The sequence below is a fragment of the Furipterus horrens genome, unplaced genomic scaffold (genome assembly GCF_987537825.1).
Source record: "Furipterus horrens unplaced genomic scaffold, mFurHor1.1.pri manual_scaffold_2, whole genome shotgun sequence".
Lineage (NCBI taxonomy): Eukaryota > Metazoa > Chordata > Mammalia > Chiroptera > Furipteridae > Furipterus > Furipterus horrens.
This window is the reverse complement of record NW_028327172.1, coordinates 134,403,028-134,426,201: the sequence shown is the minus strand read 5'-3', so window position 1 is coordinate 134,426,201 and position 23,174 is coordinate 134,403,028. Positions and strand designations below refer to the sequence as shown.

General features: G+C 43.5%; 1 protein-coding gene across 2 annotated transcripts in view; it reads left to right on the top strand.

Annotated features, from left to right (window-relative positions):
- The first annotated feature begins 2,718 nt into the window (after positions 1-2,718).
- SFMBT2 (Scm like with four mbt domains 2) overlaps positions 2,719-23,174 on the top strand; it is a 215,970-nt gene continuing 195,514 nt past the window's right edge. Inside the window, exon 1 of one of the 2 annotated variants that reach the window (XM_090268004.1) lies at positions 2,719-2,805. The gene's annotated coding sequence lies outside the window, so the exon portion shown is untranslated. Of the gene's footprint in view, positions 2,806-4,736; positions 4,836-23,174 lie in introns of those variants that run through there. The other variant, XM_090268003.1, reaches the window with a different exon arrangement.

Here is a 23,174-nt window from a genome sequence, read left to right as displayed (position 1 = left end):
TTCATTCCCCACCCCCTCTTTGTGATCCCTGTGATTCCAGAGTTTCCACTCTTGCTGTTTTTAAATTGGCAGAGATGCATTAGAATATTATGGAAAGCAATTTGTGGCTTTAGGGTTGGTTAGATTGATAAACACTCTTTAGCTTTTGAAAGGACCTTACTAGTCCAATCCCCTCATTTTATCCACAAGAAAAGATTGGCTCAGAGAGGTCACTTGACTTACACAGGTCACACAGAAATGAGTGATGGGGCCATGATGAGCTCATTTGACTCCCAATATACAAGCCAAGTGCTTGAATGGGGAATAAAGGAAAGGGCGAAAAAAATTAGGGGTCTTAAGAGTTCACTACTAGTGACCTTATGAAGGTGATAGTAAACACTGTCTTACATGGCCTAAGAGACAACACTTTTAGGTTTCAAGCATCTAGTGCAGCAATTTTCAATCTTTTTCATCTCATGGCACACATAAACTAATTATGGAAATTCTATGGCACAACAAAAATATATTTTTTTGCCTACGGACAAATATAGGTATAATTTTGGTTGATTTACAAAAAACAATAGTAGTAATTACCTACCCTTTTGTCTCCAAAGTGACTTTTAAAAAAATCAGGTGCCTATATTTATACATAAGCATTTCTGGAACCAAGAATTATCCAATTAGATGTAATCTTATTTTGCCATATGTCCAATAAGATGCAACTCTATTATATGACCTTATATGTTAATAGTTCAAGACAGAACATTTATACCAGATGGTCATTGTTGTGTTGGCTGTTGTCATTTTTTTATTTTACCATCTGAGGGAAAAGAGGCCAGTGTCCCTGACTAAATAGTCAAATATTGCATGTTTTAAAAATTATTGCAGCACACTGGTTGAAAATTACTGCTCTAGTAAAAAAAAAAAAAAAGATTGCATAAATTCTTCAACTATTTGATTATTTGGGGGGCTTTGTAGGAGACTTTCCCCTTTCTGTTTTTCTGTTTAGCAAGTAATGTCTAATATCTCATGAGAAATTTCTTCTATGAAGAAAACATAATGGTTTATCTTTAGGGCATTCCCTTTTCTCAGTGGGAAATAATAGGTTAAATATGAAATAATTATGAGAAAGTCGACCAACATTTTCTTGGTATGAAGATCATTGCACCAAGATTTTAAGTAACCATATGTCTTTAATATAAGTAGGATAAATAATATGCATATAATTTGGACTCTTCTGAAATAATGTTTGTAAAGCAATACTTAGGAACACACATAATATGACAGAGAAATGTTTCAAGTTATTTTTTATTTCTAATTTGTGCTGTATCACCAAGCAAGTGGAAGTAGCATCTAAATATTTTGCAATTAACAAATGTAATTTTAATAGTTTATATAATTTAGCCTCAGTCATATGAAAGAATTCCAAAGTCCCTTGAAGGTATAACTTAGATGTATAGGTTCATTTTAAAAGTGATGAAATTCACAGTTTAACCATTGTTTAGCAATGACATGACAGTTACAGTTAGTTGGTGTGACCAAAAGCTTTTTTTTACCAAGATTTTAAGTTAATATTAAAAATGTATAGAGCAATCTTGTGGCTTCAGTCATGAGATTTACATGGTTAAATTTTTTCTGAGTTGGAATGTATCATGCCTTTTTTCTTTGAAATATTCAGTTTTTATCAGGTTTTTTTTCTTGGCTAACAATACTGGATTTTTTTTTCTTTATCTTTAATTGATTTAGGGTGGATTCTACATCTGGATACCTATATCCCTAAAGTGTCTGGTTCTGAAATAAAAATGAAAGTTGGAAGGTATTGGAGTGGGATGAAGGGGCCGCTTTAATTGCCTCAGGGAGTCTTCTAACCAATTTTCATTTGCTTCATTGGTGTCCTTGGATAAAGGAGAATGAAGGGAGAATACAAAAAAGAAAGCTAAGAAACTTTTAAGAAGTCATGTAGAAAAATACAAAAGCAGAAGGTTGACACATTTCAAGAAGTTTCACCATTGGCAACGTTGAGCTTCATGATCTTATTTCTTTATCATAGTAGGTACAAAAAAATCCAACTCCTCCACACTTTCTTAGACACATGGACAGTTATACTCAGGTACCAAAAACATAGAGATTCACTTTAGAGGAATGGGAACATAATGTTTACACTGTCATCAAGTTAGGGGTTAGTGTTCTTTTGCATGTTTTATATTTTGATGAAATAACATTCCGTGCATAATAATGACTTACAACCTGTAAACAAACCTGGAGACAACGCAATGGCTGGCTGCCTCTCTCCTAGCCACAGCTGGTGGAGAGGGAATACGCGTTCTTTCCCTAAATGGGAGCCGCCGGGAAGTTCCAAGCGGTAGAGGGTAGGAATAGAGATCTTCTGTCTCCTCAAGGGTTGAGAGGGACTCCGAGTTCTGGATCGCAGGTGGGAGGGGCGCAAACAGCGACCGCCTGCGGGGTCACCGCCTCCGCTGCTGGTGCAGCCTGGGACTGGAGCCAGGCTGGTTGGAGCAGACTTTGCGTTCAGAGCCTTAGGGCTGCCGCGCTCTCCCGTGCTTCCGCAGTGTTTGAGCCGGTGACCCCTTCGAGGGGAAGGGTGCGCGGGTTGGGTCTCCCGCGCTGTAAATCCCTCTTCCTGCCGGCCAGGTTGCCTGTTGAAGAAGCGAGAAGAGGTGCCTTGGACCTGTGAGACCCAGGGGTAGATAGAACCAAGGAGTCTTTATAGGGTCTACATTCTGGATCCTTCGGAGTAGCAGTTCGTCCATCGGACTCAGTTTGGAGCGGTCCCTTGACACGGAGGGAGGCAGTTCAGGGCTGCAGGTGAGAGGGTTAAGGTGCATGGACTGGGAATTGTTGGTCTGAGGCGTCTCTGCCTTTGGTGACCTTCAAATTAAAAAGCTCGGGGCACCGGCACGGTGTCTCCAAGAGGAGGGGGCACGGAAGCTGGAGGGGAAGCCGTCTTGGGTTAGAATTTCAACTGTGTGAGTTGCTTGACTTTTGGGTTTCGAGGTGACACCCCAGATTGAGGTGTGACTGGAAGGCGTTTTATTTGTCGTATAGTGCTCTACAAGATAAAAGGATATATGCTTTCCCCAGAGCGTGGGGGTCTCACGGTGTTGGACATCCTCAGAGGATCTCTGAGTTCTGCGATTAATGCACAGGATCAATCCGCCGACATCGTGGCTTGGCGAGAGCTGTTTCCGGGCACGTTCCTCCTGCGGTTCTTCTAGATCAGCTAGGGCCCTTACGTCGGGGAAAAGAATGCACATGGCATGACTCCCACTGGTCCAGTGCGCAGTCAGACTGCCTCGCTGATTCCATCCCTGGGTCCCTGCCCAGTCCCCAGCCCTTCCGAGCGTCCTCCTCTCCTTCACGGATCTCACTTGTGGATCTGAAGATCCTAGGTCCGTGAGGACACGAGGGGGTTGGCGGGGCGCGGGAGGGTGGGAGGAGCTGTGAACGCACCAGAACCCGGGGCACCGCGCAGTATTCTTGAAACTCCCGGGCCTGGGGAGGGGTATCGCGTGAGGGGTTCGTAGAAAAAAGGTTGACACAGAATTGGGAGACTCTGGCTAATTTTATCCCCTGAAGAAACGTATCCATTTTCCCTTTCCCAGGGAAATAAATTACAGCCCTCAGTCAGCATCTTCTTGCTCTTTAGTACAGCGAAGCCCACCTTCAGAAGTTCTCGTTCTTGCCCACTCATGCGTCATCAGCTTTTCCGAATTGGAGATATTTCGTTAAGTCTTTGCCCAACCACCGTGCCTTAGGCCCAGGGAGCTCCTCTTTGTCCTTCCACGCCCCAGGCAAGGAGCCCGCCCGCGGACCCGCTCACGAGGGCAGTTACCTTATCCGGCTCCCAGCAGCGCTGCCTTTTTATTCTAACAGTTACCAAAGACCACATTAACTGGGGTAGGATTCTTTTCTCACCCTACAATAGCTAGCCTCTTTGGGCACCCCGGCCGGGCCATTGCCCCAGGAGACGCTGTGGCGACCCTTGTTAACTGCGTCCTACCCAACCCTTGCAGATCGCAGCAGCAAGCTCGCCGAGCAGCCCCAACTTAATTTTCTTCACCTTGGGACTCGTTTCCCTCCCTGGCACCCTCCCGCCATCCCTATGGGACCAGGAAACATTTTAATCTCAATAGAAAAGACTCAATTTAAGTGTAGGGTGGGGTGCAATGGGAGGGGCAAAGGTGGCTCAGAACATTGATTTTCCCGTTGGTCCAAACCAGCATCAGCGGATAAAGCGCAAGTTTGTGCCCTTGGTCGAACGAGGAATTGTTAAACGAGAAAAGTGTCCAGTGAGATGCGGAGTGTGCCCAGATTTTCACGCAGATGGGTTTGCGGAAAAGCCTGTGATGTGAACTTTCTGCAGATTGTGTATGGAGGGAGATCAAGGAAAGGAGGAAGGGGAGTGGGCCGTGTGAACATAAAATGTGTGTGTGTGTGTGTGTGTGTGTGTGTGTGTGTATGTGTATGTGCGTGTGTGTGTGCATGTGCGCGCCCAGGCGCGGGGGCCGAGGAAGGATTCGAGAACGTCCCGCAGGCTAATTGGCTTAAGACATTCTGCAAGCGCTGGAAAAGGTCGTTGAAGGAGTTCGCTGCACACACACAAAATAATAATCTTAAAAAAGAGTGCCGGGCATGCGCACAGAGAGGATGCCATATTGGAATGAGGCTGTAGTGGGAGTCGGAGGACCCGAGCGGGCGCGCGAGGGAGGCGGCGGGCGGGGAGCGAGCGAGGCAGAGCGAGCGGCAGCCAGGCAGAGCCAACGAGCTAAGCTGACGTCCTCGCGTTTGGCGCCCGGGGCCTTGGTCCTCGCCGAGGGGAGGACGAACTTCACCAGGTAGGACACCGCACTGCCCCACGCCCAGCCCACCCCGCCAGCAGTCCTCTGACCCGCAGGTTGAGTGCGCCGGTCAGTCCCCCCCCCCCCCCCAGCTTATAAAAAAAGGGAACCTCGGGTGACTGGAGGAGGGGGTGCGGAGGGAGAGGAACGAAAGAGAAAGGCAGGAGGAGAAAGCGACAGCACTTGAGCGAAGCCCCGAACTACGCTCTGCGCTCCGGGTTGTCATTTTTGCTTCCTCTGTTCCCTTCCCCCTCGTCCCTCTGCTTTGAAAAGCCCGGCCTTCCGGGAGTCCGTCAGTAGTTGCAAAGTGCCCTCTTCCCTGTGTGCAAGCTGACCCCCTCCCGCCGCCCACCTTCTTCATTTGCGCTCTTTTTAGCAAGGCAGCGGCTCTTACTACCCGGCGCTCCCCGTCTCCTCCTCCTCGCTGGGGTCTCTTTCTTCTTTTTGGGGGTGTGTATGTGTGTGTGTGTGTGTTTGGGGGAAAGGAGATGGTGGGGTGAGGAACGGAGACCAGCCATCCAGGATGAAAAATAGGTACACATGTACATTTGGAATCGCCCCCTTGGAAACATTTACCTTTGCAGCTGAAATGAAATTGTCAGTAGTAGTTTCGGAGCGTGCTCCGGCAAGGACGATCTTTTTGTTCTTTCTTCTTTTTTTAAAGTAATATACTGTCACTTGGGGCTTTCCTGTTGTCTACTCTTCAGTGACCTCCTTTCAAAATTACTAATTTATCCTGGCTTTGGAGTTATTTGTGTGTGTGTGTGTGTGTGTGTAAAAAATCCGCCAAAAAAAAAAAAAAAAGAAAAAGAAAAAGAAAAAAACCCCAAAACAAAAAACCAACTGTAAGAACTGCTGGATATACTTACTGATGTTGACCAGGGGTGACAGAGGGGTTTAAGCCGGGAAAGGAGAGCCTTAGGTGTGGGAAGTGGTTGATTCGCGGTGGCCTGACACACATCCAGAGCCCGGACACACATCCAGAGCCCGATCAGTACTTGTGTTTTCTTGGACGCTCTAAGAAACTGTGGGGAGGAGTATTTAGAAACCGTGCTAGTTCCAATATGGCGGGCTAAGGTGGCTTTTAAAAACTGAAAATAAAGATTTTGAAGTGGGAAAAAACCCCGCTGGAGTTGCCATCCCTTAATTTCGACTCTCTTTGGCTACTCCAGGAGCTGCTTTAGCGAATTAAGTGGGAACAAGGAGAGGAAATTAGATGCCCTCTTTTTTTCCGTGGTTAAAGTCTGCGTGTCCAGTCCATTGCTACAGAGGAAAGCGGTGTCGCTGGCCGGGACTGGGGCATCCAAGCACAACGGCTGTGTGCTTTTGGATCAGTGCGCATATCTGTGTGTGCCCTTGCGGGGTGCCGGGGGCGGTGTTAAAGATATCCGCCCCAGTGTGTATACGCGTGCATCTTGGAACCAGACCCTGCCATGGTTTGACGTGACAAACTGCTGACACGTGGTGCAAAATACATAAGGGCAGAAGGAATGATTTATTTCGGCTTTTTATGTGAGGAGTTCTCGCGCTAGCTTTTCTCTCTCTGTATGCTGGATCCTGTGCGGTAAAGCCCGGGGTAAGTGAAGCGAGGAGGTGCTATTTTAAAGGACTTATGAAAAGGTCCAGGGTATTGGGTGCAGTCGGGTTGCAGACGCCTGTGGAGTCGTGTGTATGCATGCATGGGGGTTCGCTGCAGTCAGCAGTGGCTCCTACTACCCTTCACGCCGTGGTGGGGTGGGAGGTGGGGGTCCTGCGGCCATGGCGTGGGGTGGGGGGTGACAGTGGAACGGCAGAAAGGCAGGGACATCCGGACCTCTGCCAAAAAGCGTGTAGGGTCCAGGCGAGGAGTTGCTTTGGAGTTGCGGATGGGGAAAGCATTCTAGTAAGAAAGTATCTCTTGACCAAGTTCGGCTCCTAGAGGGCTGGATCGGAGATTGGCGTCCTCCCAGCTAGCAGGCGGGGCTGTCACCTTGTGGTTTGAGTGGGTGGCAAGGTAAGGGGGGTTGGGGGGGCTGGCATCCGGGGTTGGGGAGGGTTCTGAGACTGGAGTCTGGGGGCAAAGTCGAAGCCTGTAAGGGGAGCCCGAGGGAAAGCCAGCAAACACGAGCTCGCTTAGTTGTGGACTAGGGTCCCCAACAGGGGTCGCCAGTGGCCAGGACGCTGCCGCCGAGCGGAGGTTGCGCGGCGTGGCAGCGAGAGGGACCCGGGGGACCCGGGCCATGTGGCGGCTGCTCACGGTCCCCGGGGCTTGGCGCTGGCTTGTCCAGGGACCAACCTGGGCTGGTGAACCTGACGGCACATCTGTCAAGTGCACCGAGACAGTTTGGTTTGTAGTTAACGCCGTAACTTGGTCTTTGGGCATTTGCAGGGGTCTGGGAGTGGGGAGAGGATCGATAAGATCATCTCGTCCTTCCCACTTAGACGCCGCGCTGTCTGAGATGCCTGTCCCTCGCGGTGTTCCGCGCATGGTGGTCGGGGTAAGCGTCACTGGAACTGGAGAACCTGCAGGCAGATTTTCCCTCTCACATGGGAGGCGAGGATGAGCAATGGGCGACACTTAGCTAAGATGCCTTCCGCCTCCGGGGGCCGAGCGCACGACGCGTCCTGGGAGTTTCCAGCTTGCGCTACCAGCGCGTCCTCTTGGGGACAGCTCTCTTGTGGGCTTCGCTGAAGTGGAAACCAGGCTAAAATGGCTCTGCGCTTGTAAACTGCAGTTTCACCCGGAACCCCTCTCCTCCTCCTCCTGACGTAGCCATTGACAAGCATACAATTCCTCCAGCGCCTCCGAACCCGCGATTTTGTACCGAGCTTTGCCGTGGAAGTGAACGCACAACCGATTACAAAGAACATTCCACAGGATTTTCATTGGCCCCAAGTTTCCCGTTATTGTGGGGGAAGCAGGAGGAGCCCGGCCGACCACCGCTCTGTACACGGGGCGAGGAGACTCGGGGCGCTCTGGTGGCTCAGGGCCGGGGACCTTTATGGTAAAAAACGGAGAAAAGTGCCCCGGAGGGGCACTTGGAGGGTGGCCGTGTGGGAGCGATCGCCACTCCCGGGGCGCCTGTCCTTGAAGGCATTTGTAATGTCGGAGAGCGGAGACGATGCTGGGAAGCCTGGGAGATGGTTCCCAAACTTCTGAAGACCTGCTCGCAGTTTCGCTTTCGGAATTTTCGGGATCTGTGGGTTTCTAGAATTGGGTGGGATTCCGGGAAGGGCAGGGCGCCAAGGGCTGGCCGTGTATATTCTTGTTCCTTTTTCAGTGCAGTAGTCGGACTTCTCTCCTACCCTGGCGTCCCCTGCATTGCTTCCCTTGCACCCTATGGGTGCGTTCGAGGTCTCGGACTCCCGGCCCCAAGTGCATCCCCGGCTCCGGAGACTGTAGACCCTGTGCTCTGTTTTGTCGTTTGTCGGCTCCAGCGGCGGTGCCGCGGTGGATCCAAACCCGCTGGTTGGAAACTGATTTTGACTAGGATAGACCTTACCTGAATCCGAATCCATCGCCGTTGCCCTCCACTTTTTCTTCCCCTCTCCACCCTTGCACCATAGCCCAGGGACCTGGGAGACCGATTGGTGTGTCTACACCAAGCAAATGGATCCATGTTTTACCAGTTCGGAGGAAACGTAAAAATAGGCTTAAATTCCGCCTCTTATCCTGGGGAGGCATTTGGGGGTGAGGAGAGTGATGGAGCGAGCAGGTTAAGTGGGGGACGGAAGAGGCCTTGGTGGTCAGAAGGAATTGTTGGCCAGGCTCTCCTTTGAGATAGATCTGCTACTTTCTCCCTGCTAAGCATTAAATTTACACACACTCTACTTCCTCTCTTCCGTAAATAAATACTATCTCAGATCTTTATCTTAGCTTGTTTAAGGGACCAGGCTGCTTGCTTGAAAACGGGTTGGTAGAGACAAGGACACACACCCTTGCACACCAGAAGCCTTCCGGTCCCCTACCAAACTGTGTACTGTGCACAGAACCCCTTCCCCTGGCCTGTGTAAACCACTCCTCCCTGGCAGGGTGATTCAACGGCCCCTACTCTAGAGAAGAGTGTCATAAACCACCCTGTTTTGAAGCATGTTGCTCTAGAAGTGACCGCTGAGACATGCTAAGTTGAGAACTAATTTTCCTTTAGAATAGGGCACCAGCACTGTGAACTTCAAAGAGACTACCCTGCTGGGACACAAATTTCAAATTTGAATAATGATAGGAGTCATTTGTGAGAGAGCTTTTCCTGTTTTCTAGCTGAAATTATGGACTGATTTTTAAAAAAACCATGTTAGGTATAAACAACCAGCTTCACGATTCTTGATTTAATGAGAAGAATTTTGCATAAGTGCATAAGTTCTCTAAGACAGTGGAAAGTATTAGTGATCTCAGGATTGGCCTCTCCTCTCTGTTCCCTTTTGCCACAAGACCTTTCCTTGCTGCCCTCGGAGTGTTGAATCATTTTATCAAATCCCATTTCTGCCACTCTAGCTGAGGTGGCATTTTCTACCTTTCCCTACATGCCAGTGTCCCCACAGGACTTGTCCAACCTGAGAAGAAATGCTGGGCAATGAGAACATTGCTCAGAGCAGTAAGTGAACGAAAGTTCCATTTAATTGATACAATGCTTTTGGGAGTTAAGAAGCCAGTATATGAAAATGCAGACTTGGCAGGGCCTACACTTAAGCTTAAAAGTTTTTGCCAGGATATCGAAGTAAAAGAATTTTTTTTTCCAGTAATTTGAACAAATGTGGTCTATTGTGGGATTTGAATGATCTCCAGTTTCAGTATTCTGAGTTTGGACATTTATTAGTATTTCACTATTTGGTGTATTTGGATTTCACTTAACAGTGTAGTGATCATAAAGAACATATAAGACGTTCTTGTACCAAAGTGAAATTAAAATCTGTAATTCAAGGCACATTTTGTGTTTTTTTCCTAACTATTCTTTCATCTGTATCACCTTGGTAGCAACTGTTGGCACCAATAGGAATCCCCAATTTGGGGTGCAATGAAGAAACTTATTGCAAAACAGCTCAGTTGTGATACAGTAAGGCTGTCTGTGGAACAGTTCACAGCAGGCTGTGAAAACAGCAGGGCTGTGACCCAACCTTGGAGTCAGACGCCTCTCTAGCTACACATCTCTGCTCTGCACTTCCCTAGTCTGCTTTGCTCCCAGTCAGCAAGACATCTTTGGTGTTTCATTTCAGCCTATAACAGTCTTCCATGGAAACCAAAGTCTACTCCCAGAACCAGAGGGCAGCTGAGTTATATAGACAGAAGTCCTTGCCCCTGGTCCCTGATTGGTCCAACATAATGCAAATGAGGACTCCAAATCCTTGAAGTTTGATTGGTACAGAAGGCACTGTCCTGATTGGTCAGAACAGAGCTATCCTGATTGGTCGGTGAAAGAGTTGATAGAGACAGCGCTGCATAGCTACCTACTGGCTGAAATAGGATTCCAGGAACTCCTTTATGTGGGCTGGCTTAGATGGCAGGAACACACTGAAGGCTTCTCCCTGAACTGCAGTTTTTGTGAGATGCTCCTGTGTAGATATGGCTTCTAGGTTCTTTGTTTTGTTTTTTTTTAAATATTTATTTCTTTAGAGAGATGGGAAGGAGGGGAGAAAGAGAAGGAGAGAAACATCAATGTGCTGCCTCTTGTATGCGCTCTCCGACTGGAAATTGAATCAGTGACCCTTTGCTTTGCAGGATGACGCCCAACCAACTGAGCCACACAGGTCAGGGCTGGGCTCTGTTTTTTAAAAATTTGAGCCCACTTAGCCACCAGGAACTCTTCTAAGTAGGTATCTTCTTTCTCAGGGCCCATACAACTTACTATCCTCATTCTACAAATAAAACAAAATTAGAGAAATTATGTTTGTCACAACAAACAGAAAGTCAGCCTGTGCTTTCAGTGTGGTTGTCCAGGATCTAACAACTCTATATTGAATGGAAGATTCCTGACGGAGAAGAGAAGACAGAATCAGCAGGCGTGGCTTCTGGTTTCAGAGATTGATTTTTTCTAGCTGTGTGATGTTGGACCAATGATGTCAGCTTTCTGAGCCTCATCTTCCTTATCTACAAAAGAAATGCATTGGACTGAAATCTCACTCAAAGATAGCCATGCTTCTTTTGGGGGAAAAATCTGTGATTCAACACATCTCTGCAGGCATGGCCAACTGATTCATCTTTTGAACTCATGTCTGCAAAGTATAGTGAAAACACTATTTGCCTTGTTTGACACTGGCTCAAGATGATATTTGTGAAATAGTGGGTTGTAGTTCACTATGCAGAAGTGCTGTTATTGTCAAGTGACTTAAGCTCCATGTAGGGTCATGTATTCATTCCTGCTCTGGAAAAGGTGAGGCATAGAGAAGATTGAGGCATACACAAATGTAGGGCATGGGTTAGGTTAGCATGTCTTTGAATACAAACCCTAAAGAATACCTGGCTGAGGTTGCTCTGATAATTCATAGGATTAGAAAGGCCTATTTTCAGTAGCTGTCTATACTCCAGTATTCCTGATAGGGTGAGTGAGTGGACCTTATTTACTAATATTTGTAGTGTGGGTGGATGACTTCAGCCTCCTGGTAACACAGTGAGTAAAATAATCAGATCTGACCTTCCATTTTACATTTCCCCTCTTTATGTTGGTTCACTAGGCAGTATTTCCTCTCTTTGTACGACTAAAAATTTCCTAGGACAATTCATAAGAAAAACGATCTTTTTGGCTAGAACAAGTGTTGGCTGTGTTGAAGTCAGTGTAAACAAGATGTTTACGATCAGAACTGTATGATATAAATAAGGGAAGATAGTCGATTTAGAACTTGCAGTATAACAAGGAGTGTTGTATGATTTATATAAAGTTACCAAATGAAATTCTTAAGGATTGGCTTTGAAAACCAGTTCAACAGTGTTCTGGTTAGAAGATGCCACCATCATAGTCCCCAAATGGTTAGCTGGCAGTGAATTTCAGAGAATGTTATTACCTCACCACACACTGAGAGTTAGGGTCCCTTGTGTTGCTGATAAGATGCCACTCACTAATCAAAATTTTAGTTTCTTGTCACTTAGGTTTCCATTCTTGTGATGAGATAGATGTCTTTGACATTGATTAAAGAAAAAATCCACTGTGCTTTTCTGTTTCATTCCTTTTGATTTTATTAAAAACAGAAATGACACATTTTGGTAGATACAGCACTTGTTAAATCATTTGGGGAATTCTGCAAAGTAGGGCAAATGATGTCAGCAGTTGACTACAGAAGAGAGATTTGGAGCTGGTGGGAGATGGGAAGATGAAACAGATTTTTATCCTGTGACTTTTTTCCCCCTTGAAGTTTCATTGGCTAAGAAAAGATCTTACAAAGCCTTATTAAAGTGTATCTTCTCTACTTTCTTCTAACGTTGGCAAGTTGCTGCTGCTGCTGTTGTTTTCCATTTAAGTCAAAACTGAAGTATGAATGGCAGCACTTTAAGGTATAATACAGGAGTTTGAAATTCCAAGTGCAAGTTTTCATGAAGTCTCATTTTCAATGTAATTGAAATAGGTGCTCAGTTAAAAACTAGACACTTGGATGATAGGTCTAGGGATTAACAGTGAAAGGATTGTGGAATTATTTGGATTTGGAATTACCTGTTTACTTTGAATAATGTTAAAAGTAAAAATAATTACTTATTTAAGCATCTACTGTTGGCCAGTCACTCTTATTGCTTTGTATGTCATTTACTTGATGAGAGTGTTATCATTACCACTTTACAGATGAGAATGAGACTTCAGAGAGCCTGAAGTAGCTCCTAGGCTTATATCATCTTAAAACTGTAGCTACAGTGTAGTGGTTACTCACTATGTGGGACACTGTGCCTGCCGCGGTGAAGTACATCCCCTTATTTAATCTTTATAGGTGAGTGTTGTAATCTTTATTTTGCTGATAAGAGGATTGAGTCTTTGGATAGGTTACACAAGATCATACAAATAGAAATTTTCTTCATATTTGATTTGAAATAAAGTAAGACTAGAGCATTTTCTTTTTGCATTTAGTTCGATGGCCGTGGGAGAAGAGAGCTTTTAAAGGAAGCTTAAATCACTGTTTTTAAATGTAGAAGTGAAACTACCTGGTGTCCCTGGGTTGGGATGGAAAATTGTTCACTGTCCTGTAAATTGACCATTAAGGATTTGGAAAGTGTTGAATTTCTGAAATTTCATCTTGAGTAAAGAATAATTGGGGGATGGGGACAAAGGGGGAAAATTGGGACAACTGTAATAGCATAAACCATAAAATATAATTTAAATTAAAAAAATAAGCATTCTCAAGTTGTGAAAGAAGTGGAAGAGTGGGAAAAAATGACATTATGGGAAGCTGGGGAAGAGAGCTAGGATTTTCCCTTTTAAATAGTTTTGGCCACTGAAGAGCATAGTCTTTTAGATTCACCTAAGATTTTGATCTTTTGTTAGATTATTTTCTTCTGTTGTAGAAAACCAGATCCCCAAGGCTGTCCTTTAGGGGAGACCTAACTAAGCACTATCTAGCTTGTGCCCCTTTTGAGTTCACCAGCTGGTTGTAGACTTTTCCTCTGGTAAAGCTTGAAGCTGGCAAGTTAGATCTTTTTATGCCATATGAACAGAAATTAATTTCACGTACTTTAAAACACAGGAGAAAAAGTCTAGTTTTGCCAAATCAAAGTAGTTGACTTTTTATAGAAATTGGCTTTGGCATTATTTTAGAAAGTGCACTAGGTACGGGGTAGATAAGCTACAGTCTGATGGTTAGTGAACCAGTGGCTCAAAGTGTTTCATGTGACCTTGGCTAAGTCATTTTCTTTCATTCACCAACCTCCTGTTTTCAAATTTTCCTCTGGCAAATGGCAAGGTAGAATTCTTGCTAGATACAAATGTATCTTAAAAACCTGCTTTAAAAGGTAAAAGACGTGTTTGCTGTGATACCCCTGACTTGTATAAAGTACATGCTTAATAGTTGCAGAGGAAGCATGTGTGCTTGCAGTCAGTTTTTCCTTTTTCCCATCTTCACATTAGAAAGGATGTTTCCCTCTTTTTTTTTTTTTTAATGTTATATACCCAGCAATAGTCATTTTGTCTATGTACTAAGCAAAAACACTCACTGAGCATGCTTCAGAAAAGGCGATCTGTCATTTGATATAAATGGATGCTCCTTGGTGCATGGTGTAGGTTGGAGTTTTTCAATTAAAAAAGACAGAGATTCATACTAGACTGTTCTAAACAGCTTTCCAGTCACTGCTCTCTCTGAAAGAGATGCATTGCTTCTCAAGCATTGCAGAGAGCTTGGAGAATGTTCCATAAAATGAGTGGAAATAGGAACAGGAAATATCAAGGGGGATGGAGGGAAAAGCATTCTGCCAAAATTTACGTTGGATTACTGATGTGTTTTCATTCATTTCTGCAGGAAAGAAACTGGATTTGCCTTTCTGAGGGCAAAGAATTGGGAAAGAGGCCCCTTGGAATGGAGATGCCTGGGAGGAAGAGAGTTTATTGGGAGATGATAGTTTACCTGTACATGCGTGAACAGGAGGACACAGGTCATGAGGACAATGATAAATCCTGAGGGCAAACGTTTACTTTTCCAGAGTCTACTTGTTTCATTAATTAACGTCCTTGTTGATATTAACTCGTAAAGTTAAACTTCATCTGCTTTTAATCATACTTATTCTTCCGCAATAGTCTTTTATTTGCCAATGAACAAGCAACAGATGTACAGTCACCACTCCAGCTTTATTTGAAGGCTGTAGGATGTATCTCACTTTGAGCATTTGGACTGAGGTGGATCTTCTAACATTTCTGCCAACACGCAACCTGATTTGGGTCTTTGAACACTGCAGTGCTCATCCTGCACATTATGTCCTGATTTGACTTTGTAGTTCACAACCTCAATTTTCCATTTGGTCCAATGAAGAGGCTTTTAATGTTCCAAGTGTGTAAAAAGATATGTTTCAGAGACTTACCTCCCAGGTTTTTTAATTTTTGTTTTTGTGAGTGATTTTTCAGATACTTATTTGATGGCAGGTGACATTCTGCAGGAATTGGTGCTTTATTCAGGCATTTCCTTGGCCAGAGCTTTCCTAGCTGAGCAGAGGGCAGGCAGGAGGTGTACATCACACCCACAGTGTCCCTAGAAACTTTAGCGTCCGTGTACTAATTAAATAGACAAAAAAATGGGCAGAATGCAGCTGGGGATGGTTCATAGTGAAGCTGACTTTCTGAGCTGCTTCAGGGCCTCACAACTGGCGTAACCAATCCCTGCCAAGTGTGCTTCTTTGATTTTAGGTAAGGAGATGTCAACAGTTGAATGCCAATGTTTAAGTAAAAGCTGATGGATGTGGAGCAACATCAGTGTTCCTCTGCTCACCTCTCCCCTGGTCCATTCCCTGTAGCACTATTCCTGAAAAACAGCCAGCTCTGGGATCAAACATACCAGTCGTGGTTCTGCAGCTGAAGTTCTGTTTGCAGGCAGGAGAAAGGCTCCAGCAGGAATAACAGTATTTAGAGCCTGGAGCTTTGGCCCTTGTCATTCATTGTCTTGAAAACTAACTTAAATATGCTTTTTCCTCCTAGCTAGCTGTGAAGTACAAGACAGTGTCTTCTCCTTTTCGACCTCTGCTGTATGAACTAGAGTGGCTCTGTGTAGTTTATTCCATTAAGTCTTTGAGGAGCCAGCCGGGCATTTTGGGCCTAACTCACCTCTTTCATGAACGCTTTTAGGGTCCAGCTCAGACCATGTGAATATTTCCTTTTTGAAGTCTCTTCCATATGAGTGGATGCTCTATTATTCTCCCTGTTATACATACGCAGTTTTAACGAAGAAGGTGAGTGAAAACCTGATTGCCAGAAATGTTTGCGTGGGAGGTGCGACTTCACAGCATAGCAGTTGCTGTGGTTTTCAGATGAGAACAGGGTTGCTTGTGGTGGTTAAAAAGCCAAAAGTATTCTGTAAGCAGTAGCTATATTATAATATTGTACAAAAGCTGGTGTTCTGCCATCCCCTGCTGAGTTGGTTACATGTCCCATGTTCTTACTAATCAGAGTCAATTAAGGTGTTTTTATTGACTTTGCATGATTGGTGGTTGAACTCCAATGAAGTAAACTTCTATCATGCAGTTAAATGATATAATTTGTAAAATTTGATTTATGCCCCATTTTATAGGCATATCTATGGCTTAAACACCTAAAAGGATTTAGTTGGGTATTTGGAGGCCTCAGCCTTCTTTAAAGTAAATAAGTAGTTAAAAAATACATAAATAATTTGTAGGTAAATAGTAAATACATAAATCAACTTCCAAGATGGTATACAGCTAATCTGCACCTGGACTGGGTTTTCTCTTTTTCTTTATTTTTTATCCTTACCTGAGTACATTTTTCATTGCTTTTCGAGAGGAAGGGAGAGAGTGAAAAGAAGGGAGGAAAGGAGAGAGAGAGACAGAGACAGACAGAGAGAGAGAGAGAGACAGAGAGAGAGACAGAGAGAGAGAGAGGAATGAGAGAAAGAAAGACTCATCAATGTGTGTGAGAAACATCAGTTGATTCGTTGCCTTCTGGGCTGTGCCCCTTGACCGGAATTGGACCCATGTCCTTTTGGTCTATGGGACAACAGTCCAAGCAACTGAGCCATGCCAGCCAGGGTGAGTTTTCTCTTTTGAGCACAGAACATGGAAAACTTTTACTTTTCTCATGCCCATTTTGAAAAACTGATTTAGTTCCTCTACTGGAGAGTAGTACATGCTGTTTGATTGGGAGGTTAAGAGGTGACAGTTAACTGAATTGGAAGACACAGAATGTTATTGTGGGAGCAGTAGACTGCCCCAGCCCTGGAATTTACTCCTTGACTGCCTGTTATCCCCAACATATCGTATTTCCCAGTATTGAGGTATGAACCTGATTGTAAAAAATTAGCATTTCTTATGCTGGGGCAGCAATTTGTGTCAGATTTCAATCTATTTAGAGTGAAAACCAATGAAGCCTGGCTGAAAAAATGCCTGGTAAATTGCTGTCCTAATCAAGGTAAATCAAGCTGAGCATATGGGGGATGGCAAATTTCCATGAGCTTGCTGCCCCAAAGATTCAGTGCCTCTCCTTGGTGATGGAATCAGGCAGGGGCTGTTTCTTAAGAGAGTCTGTGAAGTTGGCTGGTAAGAGTGGGGAGGAGATGGGCTTAGTCAGGCATTATTAGCAGAGTGATCTGGCTGACAGGGTGAATAGAAATAGAAGGAAGCTCTCCTTGATAATAGCGCTTGGCACTTGACACTGCTTTTTATCTTCAAAGCCATTTACAAATATGGTTCCTGCAGATACTCTTGTGATCCAAAGCTGTTGTTTGCATGTTGCTTTTTAGGAAGATAGAAGGAATGATTTTTCAGAGATCAGGTTTTGGGAAGAAATTCAGTTGTGCATCCTTCAGGATGCTCTGAGATTTTCCATTTTGAGTGAAATATTTTAAAAGGTTTTAGCTTAGATTAGGTGTCCTGTGCTTATTTTGAAATTCCTGGAGTGTGAAATGAGGCTGTTTTCTCTGTGATGTAGACAGGCTAAATTTCCAAGGGCAGCTAGAGCATGTCTGGAATTTCATAAGCTTTTAGTTTAGACCATCACATTTTATTTTTTATTGGAGAAGATTCACTTTCTTTTCTTTTTTTAATTGTCAAATCTTTAACTGAGAAGAATTCCTGGAGTTCACTGGAAGACTATTTCAAACAGCTTGGTTTGTAAATTTCTTTTTTTTTTTTTAATATGCTTTATTGATTATGCTGTTACAGTTGTCCCAATTTCTTTTCCCTTTGTTCCCCTCCACCCAGTTATCCACCTCCCTCCAGTTGTCCCCCACCTTAGTCCATGCCCGTTGGTTGTGCATATAGTTCTTCTCAACATCTTCCTGTCTACTCCACTCCCTCCTACTATGCTTAATTCCTGTACCATCTCCCTCCCTTTCCCACTTCCCCCTCCCTGCAGACCTCCCCCCATAATGTTCCCCATACCTATAATTCTTTTCCCACTCTCGTTACCTACTTAGTTTGCCTTTGTTTTGATTCCCTAGCTTCTGTCTTTGGTTGTTGTGATACAGTTTTCATTTTAATGTTCATAGTTTAGATCCTCTTTCTCCTAAACAAGTCCCTTTAACATTTCATATAACGGTGGTTTGGATCTGATGAACTCCTTCAGTTTTACTTTGTCCTGGAAGCACTTTCTCTGCCCCTCTATTCTGAATGACAGCTTCGCTGGATAGAGTAATCATGGTTGTAAGTTTTTGCTTTTCATTACTTTGAATATTTCTTGCCAGTCCCTTCTTGCCTGCAGAGTTTCTTTTGAGAAATCAGCTGATAGTCTTATTGGGACCCCTTTGTACATAATTCTCTTCTTCTCTCTTTCTGCTTTTAAGATTCTCTCTTTATCCTTAATTTTTGACATTTTGATTATAATGTGTCTTGGAGTGGTTCTCCCTGGGTCCAGTGTTTTTGGAACTGTCTGTGCTTCCTGGACCTGTAAGTCTATTTCCTTCTCCAAGTTAGGGAAGTTCTGCTTCATTATTTTTTCACATAATTTTTCAATTTCTAGTTCTTCTTCATCTTCTGGCATCCCTATGATTCAGACGTTGGCCCGCTTATAGCTGTCCCAGAGGTTTTTGATCCTCTCCTCATTTTCCTCACTTTTTGTTTCCTCTTTCTGCACTGGTTGACTGTTTGTCCCTTCCCTGTGTTTTGGTTTATTGATTTGATCCTTGGTTTTCTTTCACTCACCACTTGTTTTGCATGTGTTTTTGTTCATTTCAGCAAGACTAGCCTTCATTCCTTCCCTGTCTTGTTTAAGATCAGGTCTGTAAGCATTCTCATAACCAAAGCTCTGAACTGTGCCTCAGAAAGATTTCCTATCTGCTGTTCCGTTAGATCATATATTTGCTGTCTGGTCAGCTGCATGATTAGGATCTCTATCATGATCCCTGCCATCCTGACAGCTTTGTGTTTACCTTTGCTTCCTGGTCGGGGCTGTCACACCTCTTACACTATAGAGTGCGGAGCCCGTGCACTCATCACAACTGGGCGACCCTTCTCACCACACTGTGGCATTTTGAGTGGGGGTGGGGGTCCAAGATGGATTCCTGCTGTTCACTCTCCACTGAGAGATCGCAGGCCTCCTCCTCTGTTCCCACACCCTCTGGCTCTCACAGTCCAAGGCAATAGGGGTCTGCCTTCCCCAGTGTTGGAATCGTGAGCTGACGTCTGCAGCTGGGGGTGCACCCCAGGTGTTTCTTGCATCTTTTTAAATTGGGTATCTGTGCTTATCGCTGTCCTGCCACTGTCACTGCAGTTGCCACCGTCAGCACAGCTTGACCTCTCTGCCCTGGCTTCGCACCTCCTATCCGTCCAGACGAGCACCACTTGTTTATAACTTCATATGTTGGACTTCCATGTATCTTTATTTTCTAGAACTTCTGGTTATTTCTGGTTTTGCGGTAGATGTAGTCCTTCTTAGTTGTGGAGGGAGACGGAACATGTCAATCTAGGCCTCCATCTTGGCCAGAAGTCTCTTGTAAATTTCTTGATTTATTGACTGGGCTGAGGTGGGCTGTGGCCACAGGTTGGCAGTAGCGGGGATGGCGCAGCAGAGTTGAGCCAAAGTCCCCTAGATTCCAGCCATCATGCCGGGAGCCTTGCAGAGCAGAGACCTGGGAACGCATCTGCGTCTCTGAAGGAGCCGACCCTTTTCCCTCTGCTTTGGTTGCAGCTTGAAGATTCCCTTTTTGAGTCATTAAAAAAACAACAACTGAATACGACAGCAAACCTTTACTTATTTTAGAGTGGCAAGCTTGAAATTCCGAGTATGTTAGTAAAATTGTGAGGTTTTTGAGCTCCTTTAAGGCAGAGCAGTTTGAAAGAGCTAGTTAATTGGGTGACTTTAAAATAAATTCAGCATTTCTTTTATCATAATTATTTAAGGTTTACTAGAGTGAGCCCTTCTAAATAGCAAACTTGTGGGAGCTTGCATTTTAATAAAGGGAGATAGAAATGATTTCTAATGCTAAGGCAGCTTTGTTATTATGGTATGAAGTTTGGCTTTTTCTCTTCAGTTTGGATAATGTGTTTCAAATTCTGGTTGCACAAGTTTAACATTTATTGTGTTTGGTAAAACAAAATGAAGATGAAAATATGGTGTATTAGCACTGGCTTAAGAAAGGAAAATAATTTATTGACTCCTAATTGGAAATCTGAAGTTGAAGCTGGACACACCTTTATTTGGATTTAAGAGGAAGATCTTCAGTCTTAGAGTGTACACTTTGCCTAATTTCAGGGAAGAAACTGACTGTGTCCATTTAGGGTGCTCATTTCTAAACCAGTGATAGTGGCAGATACCCCTTGCCCTTATATGTTGGAATATGGGAAAATTCTTCTCTGTGGAATTTGAGCAACCCTAGAGCAAAGACTTAAAGACCCAGCAGGTCTTCTTCCTACAGTGATGCCAATCAGCTTTTTAATTCCCCACTCTTAAATGTGAGAAGTCAGACTTCTGAAGAAGGCAGCTGATATAAAAAGTAGAGACCAAAATTATAAAGAGGGAAAAATAACTTTCCTTATGAGGGAGAAAAAAAATCTTTAAAAAAGGTCAGCTGTCTCTAGGATATAATAGAAGATTTTGCATTCATGTAACAAGAATAGGATAGGACAGAAAGGGAATATTATGAGAATTAGAAGAACTTTTTAAAAGAAGCTTTTAAAATTAAAAAAATTTCAATCACAAGGTGACACAATAGTATATTAATTTCAGGTGTACACCATAGTGCTTAGGCATTTAAATAATATACTAAGTGATCTCCCTGAGTATTTCAAGTGCCTGCCTAGCACCATACATAGTTATTAAAATATTATTGACTGTATTCCCCATACTATATTTACATGCCCATGACTATTTTCTAATGGCCAATTTGTATTGCTTAATCCCTTCACCTTTTTCACCTAGCCTCTGAACCCCTCTGCCATCTGGCAACCATCAGTTCGTTCTCTGTATCTGTGAGTATGTTTCTGTTTTGTTTGTTTGTCTTTCTCTGTCTGACTTATTTCACTTAACATAATATAGCCCCTGGGTCCCTCCATGTTATTGTAAATGACAAAATTTTGTTCTTCTTTTATGGCTGAGTATATTCCATTGTATATATATGTACCACATGTTCTTTATCCAGTCATCTGTTGTTGGACACTTAAGTTGCTTTTGTGTCTTGGTTATTGTAAATAATGCTGTCAGTATTGGTTTTATGTATTTAGGTGCACTTATGTTGCATGTATAAACGTTTACAAAGGTTATATCCTGTTGTTGAATATGCCCTTCATCATGATGAAATGTCCATTTTTGACTCTTGTTATAGCATTTGTCATGAAGTCTATTTTGCCTGATACAAGTGTTGCTACCCCAGCTTATTTTTTGTTTTCATTTGCATGAAATATCTTTTTCTAGCTCTTTATTTTCAGTCTATTTTTAAAATCTGAAAATATATTTATGGGTCTTGTTTTCTTGCCCATTTAACCACTCTAAGTCTTTTGATTGGAACAATTAATCCATTTACATTTGAAGTAATTGTTGATAGGTATGTAGTTATTGCCATTTTATTTATATTTTTGATCCTTCTCTTCTTTTATTTAAAAAAGCCCCTTTAACATTTCTTATAATACTGGTTTAGTGGTGATAAACTCCTTTAGCTTTTTCTTGTTTAGGAAGCTCTTTATCTCTTCTTTAATTCTAAATGATAGCCTTGCTGGGCAGAGTAATCTTGGCCTTTCATCACTTTGAATATTTTGTGCCAGTCCCTTCTTGCCTGCAAAGTTTCTGTTGAGAAATCAGCTGATAGTCTTATGGGAGCTCCCTTTTCAGTAACTAACTGCTTTTCTCTTGCTGCTTTTAAGATTCTCTATTTGTCTTTAACCATTTGCATTTTAATTATTGCATGTCTTGGTGTGGGCCTCTTGCTTGGGATTCTTTGTGCTTCCTGGATTTGTATGTCTGTTTCTTTCACCAGGTTAGCAAAGGTTTCTGCCATTATTTCTTCAAAAAGGTTTTCAATCCCTTGCTCTCTCTTTTCCTTCTGGTATCCCTATGAAGCAAATGTTAACACTTGATGTTGTCCCAGATGTTTCTTAAACCATCCTCATTTTTAAAAATGTGTTTTTTCTTTTTCTTTTTTTTTTTTCAGATTTAATGTGTTTTATTGATTAAAATATTACATTTGTGCCAATTTCCCTTCCCTCTGCTCCCCTCCACCTGGTGGCCCCCCTCCCTCCAGTTGTCCCCCCCTTTTAGATTATGTCCATTAGTTGTGCATACAGTTCCTCCCAACCTCTCTCCGTCTATTCCATTCCCTCCTACCTTGATCCCCAATTCCTATATCATCTCCCTCCCTTTCCCCATTCCCCCTCCCTGTTGACCTCCCCCCAATATGCTTCCCGTACCCACAGTTCCTTTTCCACTCTCGTTGCCTATTTAGTTTGCCTTTGTTTCATCTCCCTAGCTTCTGTTTTTTTAAACCAGTCCCTTTAACATCTCATATAACAGTGGTTTGGATCTAATGAACTCTTTTCAGTTTTATTTTGTCCTGGAAACACTTTCTCTGTCCTTCTATTCTGAATGACAATTTCTCTGGATAGAGTATTCGTGGTTGTAGGTTTTGGATTTTCATTACTTTGAATATTTCTTGCCAGTCCCTTCTTGCCTGTAGGGTCTCCCTTGAGAAGTCAGCTGATAGTCTAATTGGGACCCCTTTGTACATAATTCTTTTCTTCTCTCTTGCTGCTTTTAAGATTCTCTCTTTATCTTTAATTTTTGACATTTTGATTATAATGTGTCTTGGAGTGGTTCTCCCTGGGTCCAGTCTCTTGGGAACTCTCCTTGCTTCCTGGACCTGCAAGTCTATTCCCTTCTCCAAGTCTGGGAAGTTCTCCTTTATTATATTTTCACTCAATTTTTCAAGTTCTAGTTCATCTTCCTCGCTCTCTGGCAAACCAATGATTCTTATGTTGGGCCTTTTATAGCTGTCCCAGAGGTTTCTGATCCTCTCATTGTTGCTTCCCATTTCCTCTCGCTGCATTGGTTGACTGCTTGTTCCTTCTCCATATTCCAGTTTGTTGAAATGAACTCTGGATTTTATTTCCTTTCTTTCTGTCTCGTATGCGGTTTTGTTCCTTTCGTTATGAAAGTTTTTCGCTTCTTTCATATCTTTTTCCTGCTCTTTTGTGAATTCTGTAAGCCACCTGATAACAATGGCCCAGAACTGAGCCTCTGACAGGTTTCTTATCTGTTCATCTGTCAGGTTCTCTATCTGCTGTCTGGTGAGCTGCGCCACCGGGATTTC